Source organism: Trichosurus vulpecula, chromosome 3 (genome assembly GCF_011100635.1).
Source record: "Trichosurus vulpecula isolate mTriVul1 chromosome 3, mTriVul1.pri, whole genome shotgun sequence".
Lineage (NCBI taxonomy): Eukaryota > Metazoa > Chordata > Mammalia > Diprotodontia > Phalangeridae > Trichosurus > Trichosurus vulpecula.
Window position 1 is genome coordinate 136,508,668 of NC_050575.1, and position 13,188 is coordinate 136,521,855.

A 13,188-nucleotide genomic window follows, 5' to 3' on the forward strand; every position below is an offset into this window, starting at 1 on the left:
ACCTGGGTGCCGACTGTGCGACCCAGACCTTTCAGGACGTCACGCCAGGCCTCATCTCTAAGATCCTATAAGAGGCCTACTTATACGCCCACCAGTTCTCGTTTTCCAATACCCCTGCTGTCTGTGCCTCTATCATAAAAGAGTATTCAAAGACTTAAGTCAACGGTATACACTGTTTAATAGTAGGTCTGACTGCTGTTGATCTGGATGAGAGAACGGGATGCACCAGGCCCTTTCTTTTTAAGATTTAGTATTCGCTCATAGCAGGCGGCCAGGCTTTCGTTTCTGAAATGAGGGGAGACCAGTGAAAAACCACAAGCAACCCTATTCTTTAAATACAGTACTCCTACCTCCAATCAGATCTGTTTTGGGAGAGAAAGAGCCTTGGCCTTGGCGGGAGAAAGTAGGGTACCAGGAGCTTCTAGGAAGGAGGGGAATGCAAGGTGGAAGTAAGGAGAGAAAGAAGACTACATTTAGCTTTCCTGAGCCCCCTTCACTTTGCTAGCTAAGTCTTGGCCCTCCTGCTATGAGAAAATTCTAAATCTTAAGCAGGCAGAGCCTGTGCATCCAATTTTCTCACCCAAACCAACAATAGCCAGACCTACTCTCCAGCAGGGGGTTTCACTTTTCAAATATCAAGCTATTTAATTTTCCATAGAACAATGGGGGAAAAAAGTATCTGCTACATATAAAATCTCTACTTCATAGGAAACCTATGTATCAACTTCAATAAAAGAGAAGCATAAAGATTTCATTTAGCATATTGATAAACCAAAGCCCCCTTTTCAAGATGGTGATGTCCTGAATGACATGAAATTGCTGACTGCCTCCATAAAACATAAAGCACTTGGGCTGCTGAGGGATATGCACTGAGAAACCCAGACTTGAGGCTGTGGGTGAAGCATCTAGTGCTCCCTAAAAAAGGCTGTTTAGACATTTGCAGGTGTAAGGGCCCAAAGGTCTGAACGTGAATTGGGGTGTGAGGGAGTGCTGAAGAGCAAAAGCCTTGCATACCACCTTTCTTCAGAGTCCTGACACCAACAAGTACAAGGTAAAGGGGTAGGGAATAAGGGAAGAGAGGTCCTGGGTATGAGTTAAGGGGCACTGAGGAAACAACATGCTAGAGTAGAAAGAGAATTCAGAATCAGGAAACTGAAATATGAATTTCAGGTTTTACTAGTTGTTTGACCTTGATTAATAAAAACCCTTCCTGCTCTAAATTCTGGAATCCTATATCCACAGACCCTAATGTTCTTTCACCTTAAGCTAGAGTAATCTGAGAAAACATCAGTGCCTCCCTGCACACACACACACACACACACACACACACACACACACACACACACACACACACACCACCAGCACCACCACCATCACCACCACCAAAAATACTCTTCTTCAATCTTTTTCCATTTCTTCATGCTGCTCCCTGTTATAGGATACTCCCTTTTTTTACCCTTGTAAATTTGTAGTGATAGGATTCTAGAAGTCATCTCCCCTGTGGCACCTGAGAGATGAGTCATCATAGCAACTTAGGGAAGGGGACAGAGCTAGTAACCTGAGACAGGAAAGGCTTCACCATTCACTGAGTTCAGACTATGTCAGCTATCTATGCCCAGCAAATGAACTGAAAATTAGAAGGTTCCTCTCAGACCAAAAACAGGAACTTAGTATGCAGCCCAAAAAGGGAGTCTGAGCTTTGAAACAGGAAATGACTATCTATATAATTTGATACTAATCTGAATGATTTCTGCTAAATATGGCACCCAATAAGCTAGTCACATGGCTGCTAACCAGAGTTGAGGCAAAGTAAAAGAAATGGAGACTGATTTAGTGTACTGTAAGATATAACCAGCCAGCCAATCTGTGTTAGTTAAGATCACAAAGCTGTGTTCTATAAGTTCATATTTCTAGGTTTTCATAGTTTTTACTTTTGTTACTTTAAAACAAGTATATTGAAATCTATTGTTTTTCTCTGAGATATGGCTGAAGTTTTATAAGGAAGCTAAAGGGAAAAGATTATCAAATGAGGAAGTGGGACTAGATAAACTCTGAGGTCCCTCCCAGCTTTAAGCCTATGGTTCTCTGATTCATTTTCCCACATACCACTTGATAATGACAGGATCAGCCATATAATGGTAGTAGCAACCACCTAAAGAAATCAAAAAGAAGTAACAGATCTGAGGCAAAAAGAAGTAAAAGCCAGGAGGGACAGTCTCCCCTTTATATCTTCTGCAACAGAGTTGGTTGCTTGTATTTTGGTTTTCCATAGGCAAGGCTGCTCCTCTATAGATTTCAGTCATCTTGGATGAGGAATCAATGAAGTAGCAAGTTGGCTATAAGAGTCTAGGATTATCTTGACTCTTTACATCTTCAAACCTTCTACCCTCAAAGGGTTCCCCTTTGCTATCTAAGAATCATGATTACGGTATATTGATTACAGCATGGGGCAATCCATAGTCTATGGCAAAGGAGTGCAATTCACAAGAAACTAGGAGCAGGAACTCAATGCATCCCTAAGAACTGAATCCACATACCACTGCAAGAACAGTAGCCATCACCGATATTTTAACATTACTCCTCACTGACCATGTACCTTGCCTGGCCCAGATTCATGGCAGACTCCATTTGGCAAGTCATCCTACCAAGGATATGCCAGAGGCTGGATACCCAAATAATACTCATCTATGCTACTACCTTAGCTTTGTGGCTGAGCTAACTGCCAGAGAGCCTTTCTGCCAAACTCTCTAAGGCACATAAGTCTCCCCTGCTTCTCTGTTCCCTGGCCCCATCTACTGAATGCTATCCAGAGGACACACTTGCCAAAATTTGCTCACCTAACTGCTTTATAACATCCTACTTCAACCTTTTGTTCTATTCCAGTTTCTCAAAAGCCCTAGACTTGCCTGAGCCAAGGAGTTTTATTTGGATATAGACCACTTTCTAAGACACCATAGGCCTAGGCTTGCTTAGCAATGGGCTTATAGATCTATTTCTTCAATGAGATGGCTAATATTTGTCTAGAAATCCTATCCCCAGAGTATCATGTAGCAAAACTTAGTCATCTGAGGGTCAATGAGGATTATCTTATGAGCTTGTATAGTGAATCCTTGAAAACCAGCATAGGGAAAAAGGAAAGGAAATATGGTTTCAGAAAAAAAATGGGAAAAATTGTTTAGACAGATGCAAATGAAATAAACAGAATCGGGAGAACAATTTATACAATAATGGAAATACTGTAAAACAATCAATTTTGAAAGACTTAGAAATTCTGATCAACACAAAGACCAGCTACAATTCCAAAGGACTCAGGATCTTCAGACCAGAATCGATAGAGTGATTGAAGTATGATTGCTTCTCTTTCTCTTTTTTCTCTTTTTGGGAGGTGAGTGGGAGTGGGATGTGGCTAATATGGGGATTTGTTTGGCATGATTATACATATTTTTAATGGGTTTTGGTTTTTCTTGCTTTCTCAATGGATGGAGAAGGGGGAGAGAGAGAATTCAGAACTTAAAATTGAATTTTTAAAATTTAAAAATAAAAAAATCTTAAAGAAAAGAGGAAAGGGAACAAAGATACAATATAAAACTACACCCTTCCCCTCTCTCTCCATGAATGGGTAGACCCACAGGAAACATGAGGTTTCAAGTAGAGTGTCCCATGGATCTATTCCTAAGAGCCCAGGAAAGAGTATTTGTCCTTCCTCCCCCAACTACCAATCCTGCTCCAAGCCTGGCACCTAGAGATATCATCTAGAGTAGCAACCTTTGTGAATAGGCAAATTAGCAAGTGCCTCTGAAGGTGCTATAACCCCTACCTCCTCAGCAGCCCCAACTACTCAAGACCCAGAAAAGAAAGTTCTCACTATTGTAAGTCTTTGGCATGGTCAGATTGTTCAAAATTGGCGGGGGGAGATATGATTCTCTCAAAAGAAACATCTTTAAAGAAGAAATATTACCATCTGCTTTGCCATTGAACCTTAGGGACTACCAAGGGAGTTGCAGCTGAAACATGATATATGCATTGTCTCCCTTTTAAGAATGTGAACTTCTAGAGAGTATGAATTGTCTTGATTTTCTATTTATAGCCCCAGCACTAAAACATAGTGTTTTGCATAAGTAATCACTTAATAAATGCTTTTTCATTCATCTATCTTTCATCATGTAATGTTTAACTTTCTTAGCAATAATTTGGATGAAGGGCATAAATTTCAGACTAGAATACTGGATTAACACAAATGAAATTTATTAGGGAGAAATGTAAAGTCTAACACAGGCTCAAAAAAATGGGATGGACATGACTAGGTAACAGTTCATCTGAAAAAAATTCTAGGGGTTTAGGAAACTGAAAACTCAACATGCGTCAACAGTGTTCTGTGGCATCCTGAAAAGCTGTAATAATTTGGTTAAGAAACAAAGAGGCTGATCCATGGAACAGATTAGTTACACAGCACACAAACATAAAGAAGCACAATGGCCTACTGCAGGATAAATCCAAAGATTCTAGCTACTGGAATAAGAACTCACTATTTAATAAAAAAAATTGATGGGAAAACTGGAAAGCAATCTGGCAGAATCTAGATATCGACCAATATCTCACACCACATATCAAAATAAGCTCCAAATGGGAATATGACGTATAAAGAATGACAATCATTAAAAAAATTAGAGGGGCAAAGAAGAAATTACCTGTCAGATCTCTGGATAGGGGAAAAAGTCATTACCAAGCAAGATGCAGAGAGGATTACAGATGGTAAAAAGTACAGTTTTGATTATATAGCATTAAAAAGTTTGTGCACAAACATAACTAGTGGAGCTAAACTTAGAAGGGAAGCAGGTAAATGATGGAAAATCTTCGTAGCTATTTTCTCCAATAAAGGTCTCATTTCTAAGGTAGATATAGAGAATTGATTCAAATTTATGTGAATAAGAGCCATTTCCCAAGTGGTAAACTGTCAAAAGATAAGAACAGTAGTTTTCAGAGGAAGAAATCCAATCAACAGTCATATGAAAAATGTTCCAAATCACTAATAATTAGAGAAATGCAAATTAAAGCAACTTTCAGGTTTCATCCCAAGTGACATGGCAAATGTTGGAGGGACTATGGGAAAACAGTTACATTAATATACTGTTGGTGGAGCTGTGAACTGATCCAGCCATTCTGAAATAACAACTTGGAACCATGCCCCCCAAAATTTATGAAATTGTGCATACCCTTTGACCCAGAGGTATTAGATCCACTACTAGGTCTATACCCCAAAGAGATCAAAGAAAGAGGAAAAGCTCCCACATGTCGAAAACTACTTATAGCAGATCTTTTTATGGTCATAAAGAATTGGATATCAAGGGGATGCCCCTCAATTGGGTAATAACAGAATGAGGTATAATATGAATGTGACGAAATGCTATTGTGCTATAAGAAATAAAGTGGCTTGTTTCAGAGAAACCTGAAAAAGCTTATATGAGCTGTTAAAAAGTGAAGGAAGCAAAATGAGGAGAATAGTTTATATTATGACAACAATATTATAAAGATAAACATCTTTGAAAGACTCAAGAACTCTGATTAGTTCAATGTCCAACCATGATTCCAGAGGACTCATGATAAAACATGTCAGAGAGTTGATGTACTCAAGGTGTAGATTGAAATTTTTTTAATATAGCAAATATAGGGATTAACTTTGCTTGACTACACACGTTTGTCATGAGGGGGTTGTTTTTCATTCTTTCTGAATGATGGGGGAGAGGTGGAAGGAAGAGAAAGAGTATTTTAGTTAATTTAAAAATTCAATTTTTTTTAAAGAAAGGCATAATATCCAGAACTAGGGATACATTCTACCCTAGTCAAACCACATCTGGAGTACTGTATACAATCCTGGGATCCACATTTTAGGAAGTGCAGTGACAACATAGACACGTCCAAAGGAGAGCAAACAGGATGTCGAAGGGTTTTAGTTAAAAGAACCAGGGAGGCTTTACCTGGAAAAAGAAAAAGACTCAATGGAGACATGATAACTTTCTTCAAGTACTAACAGTCTGTCACCTAGTAGAAGAAGACTTGTTCTACCCTTGTTCAAAACAGAACTCATTATCTTTTCCCTTAAACTGTGCCCACCCCCAACAATGCCTCACTTTCTTATTACTGTTGAGGGCAGCATCATCTTCTCAGTTTCTCAGGCTCACAACCTAGATATCATCCTTGACTTTTCATTCTCACTAACTCCCCATATCTAATCTGTTGCCAAGGCCTGTTGATTTTACCCTTGCCACATCTTTCAAATATATCCCCTTCCAATCTCTGACACTGCCACACTGGTGCAGGCCCTCATCACCTCATGCCTGGATTATTATGATAATCCAGGTGCTGAGTGGTGGGCAGGGGGAGATGGTTCTGCAGGTGGTTCTGCCTGCCTCAAGTCTCCCCTCACTTGAATCCACTCTCCATTCAGACACCAAAGTGATTTTCCTAAAGTACAAGTCCAACCATGTCAAGTCCCTACTCAACAAATTTAAATGGCTCCCTATCATCCCCAGGGTCAAATACAAGATCCTCTGGCATTCAAAGCCCTTTATAACCCAGCCCTCTCTTACCTTTCCAGTCTTCTTTCATCTTACTCCCTGCCATGTATTCTGATCCACTAACACTGGCCTACTTTGCTATTCCACAAGCAAGACACTCCCTCTCTCAACTTCCGGTATTTTCTCTAGTTGTCCCCCATACCTTCAATGTCCACTCTCTTAATCTCTGCTTAAGGTCTTTCTTCAAGTCTCAATTAAAATCCCATCTTCTTTAACAACGTTTCTTTATTCTAGCACCTTCTCTCTTTTCATTATTTAGAATTTATCTTGCATATAGTTTATTTATGCATATTTGTTGATAGCTATTTGTTTGCTTACTGTCTCCTCCATTAGATTGCAAGCTCCTGGAGGGCAGGGACTGCCTTTTGACTCTTTTTGTAACCCCAGTACTTAGTACAGTGCCTGACACGTAGCAGGAACTTAAAAATGCTTATTGACTAACTTGTTCTACTTGCTCCCAGAGAGAAAGAACTAGAAGCAGTGGGTGGAAGTTACAAAGAGCCAAATTTAGGTATAATGGAAGGGGGGAAAGGCCTAATACTTAGAGCTGTCCAAAAGTGGAATGGCCTGTCTTGGGGGCAAGTCATTGAAAATCTTAAGCAAAAGCTCAATGATTCTTATTCAGGTATAGGTAGGAGTAGTTAGTCTCTGGAACCCTATCCAGCTCTATGATTCCATTATTACATGAGGGAATGCAGACAGAGAAAGTATGGAAGCTGTTATTCAGAAACTCCATAGCCATTTGCTAACAACATTCTCAAACCATCTCCCCCTGCCCACCAAAATATTCCTCCCAAGATATGGACTTCATAGTAACTTGGAAAGACCTACATGATATAATGCTGAATGAGCGGAGCAAAACCAGGAGAACATTGTACACAACCACAGATACATTGATTTTGTGATGACTAACTTTGATAGACTTGCCTCCTCTCAGTAATACAAGGTTCAAAGACAACTCCAAAGGACTCATGATGGAGAGAGCTATCTACATCCAGAGAAAGAACTATGGAATCTGAATGCACATTGAGGCAAACTATCTGCTTTCTCTTTTTTTTCTCTCTTTTTTTTGGGTTTTGTTTCTTCTTTCTCATGATTCATTCGATTGGTCATAATTCTTCTTTACAACTTGACTATTGTGTAAATAAGTTTAATGCAAAGTTATATGTAGAAGATATATCGGATTCCATGCCATCTTGGGGGGAAGGGGGAGGGGAGGGAGGGGAAGAAAATCTGGACCTCAAAAACATGCAGAACTGAGTGTTGTAAACTAAAAATAAAAAATCTTAATTTAAAAAACAGAAAAGGAAAAAACATTCCTCCCAGTTGCGTATATCAAATACTACGGCTTCCATGAAAGGATGCCATTGCTATTGGAAGTAATGTGATAATAAAAACTTTCCTTGAACTGATGCTATTACTCTCCCATTACAGACCTCACAATCCGCTTAATATTAGATGCAAAAGAACCCACATTCCCAGTCAGAATAGCCCAGGCAGAAACATGTTTTTTTCCTCAATGTCAAAGTATCAGAAATAAATTGAGATACCAAAGCCTTTAGTAAACAATTAAGCAAAACAAAGGGTCCTAATCCCTGCATTCATTTATTCATGCATTCATGCAACAAGCATTTATGAAGTAATTACTATGTGCCAGACCCTGCGATTGACACTGAGAGCATAAAAGTAAAACACAAAATAGTACCTGCCCTCAAGAAGCTTGTCCTCTATATGGAAGTAACAATATATGTACATAAATACAAAATATGTACAAAGTCAGTGGGTAGGAAAGAATAATAACTGGGGGAATAAGGAATGGCCTCATGAAGGAACTTGAGCTGAGCCTTGAGGGGAGCTAAGATTTCTAAGGTGCAGAGGCAAGGAAGGAGAGCATTCTAGGCACGGAGTCAGCCCATCCAGAGACACAGAGATAGGAAACAGATCATAGCAGGTGGTCCAGTTTGAATGGCCTGTGAAGGAAATAATTTGTAGTCTGTCTGTAAAGATTAACCAGAGTCAGATAATGAAGGATTTGACAAGATAAAGAGAGGACTTTTTATTTTATCCTCAAGGCAATAGGGAGTCATTGAAGTTTCTGGATCAGGGAGTGACATGGTCATACTTGTACTTTAAAAATATTAATTTGGCAGCTGTGTGGAAAATCCATCTCAGAGGGAGAAAAACTGAAGGCAGGGAAATCGAGTAGGAGGTTTCTAACTGCAAGTGTCCAAGACCCGAACTAAGGTAGTGGCCAAGTGACTTGAAGGAAGAGAGAAGTGGGACAGGGCTTGTCAATATGGGATTGGGGGAGGGGGAATGGAGGGAGAGTGAAGAGACTCTGAGGTTAGGATATCGGTGCTCCAAACATAAATAGGGAAGTTTGTCTTGTATGTAGCTTGTTTGTACACAGTTTGTAAATAATATATATTTATCCTGTATCTAGCTTGTTGATACATAGTTGTCTCCCCTATTAGAATGCCAGCTCCTTGAGAGAGGAGACTCTCTTGACCTTCTTTGTATCCTCAGTGCTTAGCACAGTTCCTGGAACATAATAGGTGCTTAATAAATTTTTATTGACTGACAAAAAAAAGTTAGGAGGAAGGCTGGTTTGGAGGGAGAAACATCCTAAGTTCTATTTTTGTCATATTGAGGTTTAGATGTCTACAGGACATACAGGTGGAGATGTTTTAAAGGTGATGTGGGACTGGAGCTCAGAAGAGAGACTAGGGCTGGACATGTAAAGATGGGAATCATCTTCACGGACATAATAATTGAAACCATGGTAACTAATAAGATCACTGAGAGTGTGAAGAGGGAAAAAAAGGGACCCAGGATGGAGTTTTGGGAGAACGCCAATTGATAGGGAACATGATATAGATGAATTTAAGATATATCTGGGACCTCCAGTTTGAAACGTCCAATGGGAGGTTGATGATACAGTGCTGGAGGTCAGGAGAGATACTGGGGTTGGCTATATCAATCTGTGAGTCATTTGCATAGAAATGATAATTAAACTCTTGAGAGCTGATGAGGACACCTAGAGAAAGGGTGTTGAAAGAGAAGAGGGCCTGGGACAGAGAAAGCCACAGTCAGGGAGTGTAAAATGAATGATGAGCCAACAAAGAATACTGAGGAGCGGTCAGCCAAGTAGGAAGAGTACCAAGAGAGCAATATCACAAAACATGGAGAGGACAGAGTACACAGGAGGAGGCGGTCGGTGGCATCAAAGACAGAGAAGTCAAAAAGGTTGAAGTCCAAAAATATCTTCAGATCTGAAAATTAAGAAATCATTGATAACTCTGGAGAGAGCAGTTTCATTTGGGGGGGGGGCTTCAGAAGACAGATTGCAGAAGGGCCAGAGAAGAAGTGAGAGGAGAAGAGGTAAACAGCTTTTTCTCAGAGATCATTAGTAACCCTAGAACAGTTGCTAATATCGGGCCTCCATTCCAAATCCCCGATTCCCTTCCCTAATGCGAAGAAGACAAAGGCATACAATCAACAGAAGCAGTCTCAGTCTGGTTGGCAGGTCTCAACAGAGTATACAGATTCTCCTGGTCACTTCTTTGCTAGAAGCTCCTGTCAAAGTTCTTTTACATCTATATCAATGTTTCAGGAAGTTTCAGAAAGATGAGCTCAAAAATGAGCGATCACTGACTGCCTAAGGGAGTTACTTCTCTGTTCTAATTGGCTACAGGTTCTATCCCATGGCAGGGTTTGCTGAAGTAATATGTGCTTTTTTTTTCTGTTTCCGATTTGTGAAATATTTTCCCCTGAAGAAAGTACTAGTATTTTTAGTAGCCAACTTGATTTTCCCAAAGGTCATAACAGTTTGCCATCTGAGCAGTAAACCTTAGGAAAAAATATGTCCTAAGTGATTGTTTAGTGCTCACACTTGTCAAAATCCAGGTTTGCCTCATAGGAATTTTCAGTCTTCTAATTTGGAATTTATTTCAACCCTTACTATAACCAGGTGATGATCTGACTATACACCTACCACTGATTCTGAAATTACTGCTACTTCTATATAAACAGTCATTTCCTGACTGTTAGGATATAGTTTAGGGCCTGCCAGTGCTTTCTGACTTTATTCTCAAAGAAAATATTCATGAGGCACAGATACAAGTCTTCTGACAGAATGGAAAAGAGAAGGAAATCAACTGGATTACATTTGGGAAATTGTGTCATGTGTTCAATGATATCAAACTGCTTGTAGCTGAGAGAACTTGTATTTCACATGAGCATTTTCTAGGCAATGTTATATGGCTCCAAATCAAGAAACACCATGATCTCAGAAGAATCAGAATTACAAATGGTCCTGAGGGCAATTGAAAGACACATGGCAGGCACAGGTTGGCTACAGCATATTATCCACAATGATGTGAGAACTGTCATAAAAAGACATTATTGAAGATAGGTTCACCTAAAACTTAAGTGGGTCAGTCATATGGTGAAAATGAGAGAAAACAGACATAAATCCCATATGCCACACTGGTACCCTAGAGATATGAAAAGATTAAGAAGAAGGCCTCCAGCACTCTAGATCTACCCTGTGTGGAAGGTTTATGGAAGCACATGGACAGAAATCACACAGGATAAGAAGGCATGGAGGGCTAGTGATCTCTACCTATGATGGTAGCAACTACGTGGATAAGTTTGGAATCCCATCAATATATCAAAGTCAGACATCTGTGTAGCAAATGAGAACAAACTCCATATCTTTGGGACTGCTTTAGCTGAATCTAAGGGAAGAGAGTTTGTAGCTAATTAGATAAAGGACTGGAAAGGAAAGGTCAAGAAAGAAAGAAAGAAAGAAAGAAAGAAAGAAAGAAAGAAAGAAAGAAAGAAAGAAAGGAAGGAAGGGAAGGAAGGGAGAAAGAAAAATGCTCAAAGACATAGAAACAGAGAGGCCCTGGGAAGAAACAGAACATGATTTCAGATAACAAAAATTTAAACTCCTCTAATTTATGAACATAAAAAGAATAAAATCAGCTTTAAAAATATATAGTTGTAGATTTTCAATGCCATGTTAGTCTAAGGGTTTGGCACGTGTCAACCAAACTTTTTACAGCTCAGTTTCCACCTCAGTACAAAAACTCTACCCTTCTTATTTGTGCAGTGCTTCAATAATTTACTCACAACAGTATGGCATAATTGTATACAGTTCTTTATTCATAACAATATGAAAAAAGAATAAACTCAAACGCACCAAAGTATTCAGCATGTGGCGGTTGCCTGTAGCTATTTCACAGACCAAGCAACTATCCACCTTGATTCAGCAAGCAAACCAAATCCCAGGAGTACAAAGAAACACAATGATGGTACACAGATTCAAAACTCCACCTTCAACTTCTGCAGGGAATCATACAATTTTAAACTTATAGGGGATTTCAGTGGCTATCTAGCTCAGCTCACACTCAAAAAGTGCTATCTACTACAATACAATAAGTGGTCATCAAGTTTTTTGCTTAAAGACCTCCAAGGAAGAAAAGCATACCACCTTCCCTGGCAGCCCATCTTACTTACAGAGAACTCTAATTGTTGGGAAGTTTATCCTGATGTAACCCTGAATTAAAGACTGGAGTATTTCCATAAGATAACTGCTACCTGGTGGAAAGAATAATGACAGTGAATGTCAGCTTGAGGGAGAGAGTTAGTATGAGAGCCTTGAGAGAGAACACAAACAGGACAAATCTTCCAGGAAAAATCAAGAGACAGAGAGAGAGACAGAAAAAGAGAGAACTTTGGGAAGTGGCAGACATATAGAGTAGCTAGTGCCTCAGTATGTCCTTGATTTCCAACTTGCCTTCATAAAGACTTAAGGGAATTTTCCCCTTGGGTGTAATCAGGGAACCTCACTTGGTTGAGCAGAAAGATTTTCTCCCCAATGGAAGAGCTCATTTCCTCTATATTTTCTGGCATATTCTTAACAGTATTAACTTCTCTGATTTCTGTTTTCTATCTGCTTGGATAAATGGGTTATTTGCTATTCATTATTTGTGATAGTCTCTTTATGTAACTAGCATTTGGTGGGAAGGAACCAAGACCGAGGATATAAGCTTTGCATACTCCTTCCCCTTTCAGGGATAGTGATCAGTAAAGTGTCTTGCTCCCAAAAATCATTCTTCTGGACTAGCAATATTTAGGGGAGCAGATAGTAATAATTCTAGTCTGGCACTCCCTTCCTGGAACAGAGCAGTTAGCCTTGTGGCCCCTTCTCTTGCTCTCTTCCAGGAAGAAATCAGTCTGCTACAGAGAAGGGTGGGCAAGATTCCCACAATATCTATCAAAGTCTCCCGTGAGCCCATTCAAACAGATCCTACCCCCATGTCTTATCTTTTCCAGGCTAAACATCCCCAGTACTTCCAACCAATCATCATGACCTGGACTTGTGTGTTCACCATCCTGTTGTTCTTTGAATACTCTCCAGCTCATTAACATCTTCCTAAATGATGGAACTCAGAATTAAAAAGATACATTCTGACCAAGTCAGAAGATTGCTTAGCAAAGCTTCAACCACTCATAGGGTACCCAGACGGGGCTGGGCGCTGAAGATGCTGGCCAGCTCCTTCCTTTGTCATTTCTCCACTAGGTTCTCACTTTGTTCTGATCATGA